The following is a 7,838-nucleotide window of genomic DNA, read 5'->3' on the forward strand; positions in this document are numbered from 1 at the left end:
TTTTTTTTCCTCTTCTTTCTTTTTCAACCAATTTCTTATCAATTCCTTTTATAAAATCCTTTATAATTTTCATCTTTACAGTCATATTCCGTCCCTTCATCGTATTAACCCTTATTTTTGTACATGTAAAATTTTGGGAGGCACTTTCTTCTAACAGACAAAAATATGCCCAAAATCTAGTGTGTGGCACTGATCTATGCACCAGCCTGATCATATTTGATCATATTCTGTTTTCTTTGTTTTGTTTTGTTTTTGTTTGTTTGTTTCTATCATTTTTTTTCTTTTTTCTTTCTTTCCCTTTCTTTTCCCCAGTTTCAGGTCTCTTCTGATTTGTGTAGTGCATATTTACAGGGGATGTTGTTACCCTGTTAGCATTTTGTTCTCTCATTCATCTATTCTCCTCTGGACAAAGTGACAAGATGGAAAAAAATCACCTCAACAAAAAGAACAAGAGGCAGTACCAACTGCCAGGGACGTAATCAATACGGACATTAGTAGGATGTTGGACCTAGAGTACAGAAGGATGAAATTAAAGATACTAGCTGGGCTTGAAAAAAGCATGGAAGATATTAGAGAAACCCTATCTGGGGAAATAAAAGAACTAAAATCTACCCAAGTCGAAATAAAAAAGGCTATAAGGAGGTGTAGTCAAAAATGGAGGCTCTAACTGCTAGGATAAATGAGGCAGAAGAGAGAATCAGCAATATAGAAGACCAAATGATGGAAAATAAAGAAGCTGAGAAAAAGAGAGATAAACAACTACTGGATCACGAAGGCAGAATTCGAGAGATAAGTGATAGCATAAGATGAAACAACATTAGAATAATTGGGATCCCAGAAGAAAAAGAAAGAGAGAGAGGGGCAGAAGGTATATTGGAGCAAATTAGAGCAGAGAATTTCCCTAATTTGGAGAAGGAAACAGGCATCCAAATCCAGGAGGCACAGAGAACCCTCTGAAAATCAATAAAAATAGGTTAACAACCTGACATCTAATAATAAAATTTACAAGTCTCAGAGACAAAGAGAAAATCCTGAAAGCAGCTTGGGAGAAGAGATCTATAACCTAAAAAAGTAGAAATATTAGATTGGCAACACACCTATCCACAGAGACCTGGCAGGCCAAAAAGACTGGCATGATATATTCAGAGCAATAAATAAGAAAAGTATGCAGTCAAGAATACTATATCCAGCTAGGCTGTCATTGAAAATAGGAGAGACAAAATGCTTCCAGGACAAACAAAAACGAAAGGAATTTGCAAACATGAAAGCAGCCCTACAGGAAATATTGAAAGGGGTCCTAGAGCAAAGAGAGAGCCTAAAAGTAACATAGATGAGAAAGGAACACAGACAATATACAGTAACAGTCACCTTGCAGGCAATACAATGGCACAAAATTCATATCTTTTAATAGTTAGCCTGAATGTAAATGGGCTAAATGCCCCAATCAAAAGACACAGGGTGTCAGATTGGATAAAAATACGAGACCCATCGATATGCTGTCTGCAAGAGACGCATATTAGACCCGCAGATTGAAAGTGATGGGGTGGAAAATAATTTACCATGCTAATGGACACCAAAAGAAAGCTGGGGTGGCAATCCTTATATCAGAAAAAATAGATTTTAAACCAAAGACTGTAATAAGAGATGAGGAAGGACACTATATCCTACTTAAAGGGTCATCCAACAAGGAGATCAAACAACTGTAAATATCTATTCCCCTAATATAGGAGCAGCCAATTATATAAGCCAGTTAATAACAAAAGCAAAGAAACACATTGACAACAATGCAATAATAGTGGGGGAATTTAACACCCTCACATCCCTGAAATGGAGAGACCATCTAAGCAAAAGATCAACAAGGAAATAAAGATATTAAATGACACACTGAACCAAATGGACATCACAGATATATTCAGAACATTCCATCCCAAAGCAACAGAATACACATTCTTCTCTATTGTCCATGGAACATTCTCCAGAATAGATCACATCCTGGGTTACAAATCAGGTCTCAACCTGTACCAAAAGATTGGGTACATTCCCTACATATTTTCGGACCACAATGCTCAGAAACTAGAACTCAATCACAAGAGGAAAGTCAAAAAGAACTCAAATACATGGAGGCTAAAGAGCATCCTACTAAAGAATGAATGGGTCAACCAGGAAATTAAAGAAGAATTTAAAAATTCATGGAAACAAATGAAAATGAAAATACAACTGTTCAAAATCTTTAGGATGCAGTAAAGGCAGTCCTCAGAGGAAAGTAAATAGGAATACAAGCCTTTCTCAAGAAACAACAAAGTTCTCAAATACACAACCTAACCCTACACCTAAAGGAGCTGGAGAAAGAACAGCAAACAAAACCTAAACCCAGCAGGAGAAGAGAAATAATAGGATCAGAGCAGAAATCAGTGAAATAGAAACCAGAAGAACAGTAGAAGAGATCAACGAGACTAGGAGCTGGTTCTTTGAAAGAATTAACAAGATTGATAAACCCCTGGCCAGACTTATCAAGAAGAAAAGAGAACGGACCCAATAAATAAAATGATGAATGAAAGAAGAGAGATCACAACCAACACCAAAGAAATACAATTATAAGAACATATTATGAGCAACTCTATACCAGCAAATTAGATAATCTAGAAGAAATGGGTGCAGTCCTAGAGATGTATCAACTACAAAAACTAAACCAGTAAGAAATACAAAACCTGAACAGACCTATAACCACATTGGAAATTGAAGCAGTCATCAAAAACCTCCCAATAAACAAGAGCCCAGAGCCAGATGGCTTCCCAGGGAAATTCCACCAAACATTTAAAGAAGAATGAATACCTATTCTTCTGAAAATGTTCCAGAAAATAGAAATGGAAGGAAAACTTCCAAACTTGTTTTATGAGGCCACCATTACCCTTGATCCCAAAACCAGACAAAGACACCATCAAAAAGGAGAATTACAGACCAATATCCTTGATAAACACGGATGCAAAAATTTTCACCAAAATACTAGCCAATAGGATCTGTTTGCAGGTGATATGACACTTTATGTGGAAAACCCCAAAAACTCCACCCCAAAACTGCTAGAACTCATAAAGGAATTCAGTCAAGTGGCAGGATATAAAATTAATGCACAGAAATCAGTGGCATTCCTATACACCAACAACAAGACAGAAGAAAGAGAAATTAAGGAGTCAATCCCATTTTCAATTGAACCCAAAACTATAAGATACCTAGGAATAAATCTAACCAAAGAGGCAAAGGTTCTGTACTCAGAAAACTATAAAATACTCAAGAAAGCAATTGAGGAAAACACAAAGAAATGGAAAACGTTCCATGCTCATGGATTGGAAGAACAAATATATGAAGATGTCAATGCTACCTAGAACAATCTACACATTCTATGCAACCCCTATCAAAATACCATCCACTCTTTTCAAAAAAATGGAACAAATAACCCCCAAATTTGTATGGAACCAGAAAAGACCCTGAATAGCCAGAGGAATATTGAAAAAGAAAAGCAAAGCTGGCAGCATCAAAATTCTGGCCTTCCAGCTCTATTACAAAGCTGTCATCATCAAGAGAGTATGGTACTGGCACAAAAACAGACACATCGATCAATGGAACAGAATCGAAAGCCCAGAAATGAACCCTCAATGCTATGGTCAACTAATCTTCGACAAAGCAGGAAAGAATGTCCAATGGAAAAAAGTCTCTTCAACAAATGGTGTTGGGAAAATTGGACAGCCACATGCAGAAGAATGAAGCTGGACCATTTCCTTATACCACACACAAAAATAGACTCAAAATGGTTGAAAGAACTAAATGTGAGACAGGAGTCCACCAAAATCCTAGAGGAGAACACAGGGAGCAACCTCTTCGACCTCAGCTGCAGCAACTTCTTCCTAGAAACATCTCCAAAGGCAAGGGAAACAAGGGCAAAAATGAACTACTGGGACTTCATCAAGATAAGAAGCTTTTGCACAGCAAAAGAAACAGTCTACAAAACCAAAAGACAACCTACACAATGGGAGAAGGTATTTGCAAATGACATATCAGATAAAGGGCTAGTATCCAAAATCTATAAAGAACTTCTTAAACTCAATACCCAAAGAACAAATGATCCAATCAAGAAATGGGCAGAAGACATGAACAGACATTTCTGCAAAGAAGATATCCAAATGGCCAACAGACACATGTAAAAGTACTGAACATCGCTCAGCATCAGGGAAATCCAAATCAGAACCTCAATGAGATACCACCTCACACCAGTCAGAATGGCTAAAATTATCAAGTCAGGAAACGATAGATGTTGGCGGGGATGCTTAGAGAGGGGAACCCTCCTACACTGTTGGTGGTAATGGAAGCTGGCTCAGCCACTCTGGAAAACAGTATGGGGGTCCTCAGAAAGTTGAAATAGATCTACCATACAAACCAGCAATTGCACTACTGGGTATTTACCCCAAAGATACAAATGTAGGGACCCGAAGGGGTGTATGCACCCCAATGTTTATAGCAGCAATGTCCACAATAGCCAAACTATGGAATCCGAAGGGGTACATGCAACCCCGATATTTATAGCAGCAATGTCCACAATAGCCAAACTGTGGAAAGTGGCAAGATGTCCATCGACAGATGAATGGATAAAGAAGAAGTGGTATATATATACAATGGAATATTATGCAGCCATCCAAAGGAATGAAATCTTGCTATTTGCAACGATGTGGATGGAACTGAAGGGTATTACGCTGAGTAAAAAATCAATCAGAGAAAGACATGTATCATATGATCTCACTGATGTGAGGAATTCTTAATCTCAGTAAAGAAGCTGAGGGTTCCTGGAATGGTGGGGGGTGGGAGGGGTGGGGTGGCTGTGATGGACATTGGGGAGGGTGTGTGCTATGGTGTGTGCTGTGAATTGTATAAGACTGTTGATCACAGACTGGTACCTCTGAAACAAATAATACATTATATGTTTTTAAAAAAGAAGAAGAAGAAGAAGAAAATAGCAGGAGTGGAAGAATGAAGGGGGGAATCGGAGGGGGAGACAAACCATGAGAGACTATGGACTCTGAGAAACAAACTGAGGGTTCTAGAGGGGAGGGGGTTGGGGGATGGGTTAGCTTGATGATGGGTATTAAAGAGGGCATGGAGCACTGGTTGTTATATGCAAACAATGAATCATGGAACACTACATCAAAAACTAATGATGTAATGTATTGTGATTAACATAACATAATAATAATAATAAAAAAAGAAACTGTTGTGTTTCAGAAACCACCTATCAAATAAGATGTCACACAGATGAAAAGCTAAAAGAATAATAAAGATAAATATGATTAGTCTCAGCACATAATTTACTCAGATGAGTGAGTAATGTGATTAATATATTTTTCTATTGAAGAGAATATACATAAAGGAAAAAACATACAAATTGCATATACATATCCTTTGCCAAGTGTGGCTTAGGAATTAGACCAAGCCTGAATGGGAATGGCAGCAGAAAATCTCTGGCTCACCTTCATGTCCTTTTTTTTCTCTCTGTGATCTTGAAACTTCATGGCATTTCTGCCATGAGGTTGCTCCCAAATGCCTTAAACAGCTGTTATTCAGGTTTGTGGTTGTGCTTGTGGGAGTGTTGTTCTGCAACAATAGAAATCACTTGATATTTTAAGAATTGAAAGCCAACATGATCCAAATTTAAAGACATGAGATCAAATTAATTCCTAACATGGTAGAATTATGACAATCAATTATAGAAAAGCAAACGAAAAAAAGGGGGGAATAACACCCATGATTTGCCATGGGGGACAATGTGAAATGCCCATTATCCAGTTCTAAATAGTTTAAAGACATATTCAAATTTAAGCAATTTAGTACAGTAAACTAGAGGGATTCTATGATGCCTAAGAAGTGCTTCTATACATGGAAAGCAGTACAGAGATTTTAATGGTTTCAGAAGAACTTAAAAAAGATGAAGAACACTTTATTATACAATACATAATAGGACAACCAAACAAGTAAATAGTTGAATTGGGTATTTCTTAAATTCATCTAAGTGCATAAAATGCAAAATACTTTAATTTACAGAACTTTTAGAAAATAATGTGCTGATACCATATAATAGAAATTATGATGGTCCATTTTCCACATTACATAAATGCATTCAAGTGAGAAAAGCAAGCAGATACAATCTCAACTCTTCATGGAAAACTAGAAAATAGGAATCAATATGGATTAGAAGGATCATCTGAAAGATCTCTAGATTATGGCTATAATAATAATCTACAAGAGATGAAATCTGTATAATTTGTAATAGTTGTTGAATATCAGGGTGGTCGTAACTTTTTCTGAGAGAGAGGGAGAGAATTCCACATTTTCTAACACTTTCAATTTTAAAATATCTCAGAAGATGAGAAAAGTGAAGAAAGCTATGCTAATAACCCTAAGATGCTCAAAATTTCTGAGCAAGGGAAGAAAGGAAATACTGAACAATTTTAATGAAATACATAAATTTCTTGTCAACAATAAACACATAATAAAGTTTGTAAAAAGAGAAATAATCCAGTGCTATCATTCTACCTCTAAATGATAAACAAAGCAGACTGTTAATCAATAAGAATGCTAGTTGCTTTTCAATGAATAAGGAATGCAATATGGACAGAACCTCATTGAGGGAGCATATTGCAAACCACAAAAATCTGGAAGCATGTAGTAATTAAATAAGTAAGATAAACTATATACAACAAAAAGATGGTCTAAGCAGATTATATAGCTTGTACTCAATTCAACAGATGGTCCATGTGCCTGACCAAATTACCTAACAGAAAAAATTGTGATTTAATGAACACTGGGAGTACTTTTGGAATTTGGGTGTTCTAAAATGTATGTAACTCTAAAGTACCAACTCTATTCTACAATTCAGTAATAATTACAAACCTCAAAGCTTTTATTTGTAAATAGCATAAAAATTTATCACCTCCCATCAAAGATGTAAAGAAATGTATTAAATATTGAAATAAACTGGGTAATTTTAAGAAAGAGAAGGCTTTTATTATTTATTTTATTTGAAAATAATTCTATAACCACAAATGAGGTGTTACTAAATATTCAACTGAATAAAATTTAAAGTGTATATTCAATAAAATTTTCAAATTATTGTAATAGAAAAATCTTACAATCTAAACAATTATATAAATTTTTCAATTTTTCCCTTAATTTTAGAATTTTATATTTTGTACTCACATAAATACTTGTACAAATATAAAAAGGGAATAATACTGTTTAGTATAAAACAATTTTCCTTTTTTTTAGATTTTTTAAATGTTATGTAAATCACCATATATTACATCATTAGTTTTGGATGTAGTGTCCATGATTCATTCTTTGTGCATAACACCCAGTTCTCCACACAGAACGTGCGCTCTTTAATACCCATCACCAGGCTAACCCAACCCCCCAACCCCCTCCCCTCTAGAACCCTCAGTTTGTTTTTCAGAGTCCATCGTCTCTCATGGTTGGTCTCCCCCTCCGATTTCCCCCCCTTCATTCTTCCCCTGCTGTTATCTCCTTCTTTTTTTTTTTCTTAACATATATTGCATTATTTGTTTCAGAGGTACAGAACTGTGATTCAACAGTCTTGCACAATTCACAGCACTCGCCATAGCACATACCCTCCCCAATGTCTATCACCCAGCCACCCCATCCTTCCCACTGCCCCATCACTCCAGCAACCCTGTTTGTTTCCTGAGATTAAGAATTCCTCGTAACAGTGAGGTCATATGATACATGTCTTTCTCTGATTGACTTATTTCATTCAGCATAACACCCTCCAGTTCCATCCA

Source organism: Callorhinus ursinus, unplaced genomic scaffold, assembly GCF_003265705.2.
Source record: "Callorhinus ursinus isolate GAN/ISIS: 27379988/994484 unplaced genomic scaffold, GSC_fseal_2.0 scaffold31, whole genome shotgun sequence".
In the NCBI taxonomy this organism is placed as follows: Eukaryota; Metazoa; Chordata; class Mammalia; order Carnivora; family Otariidae; genus Callorhinus; species Callorhinus ursinus.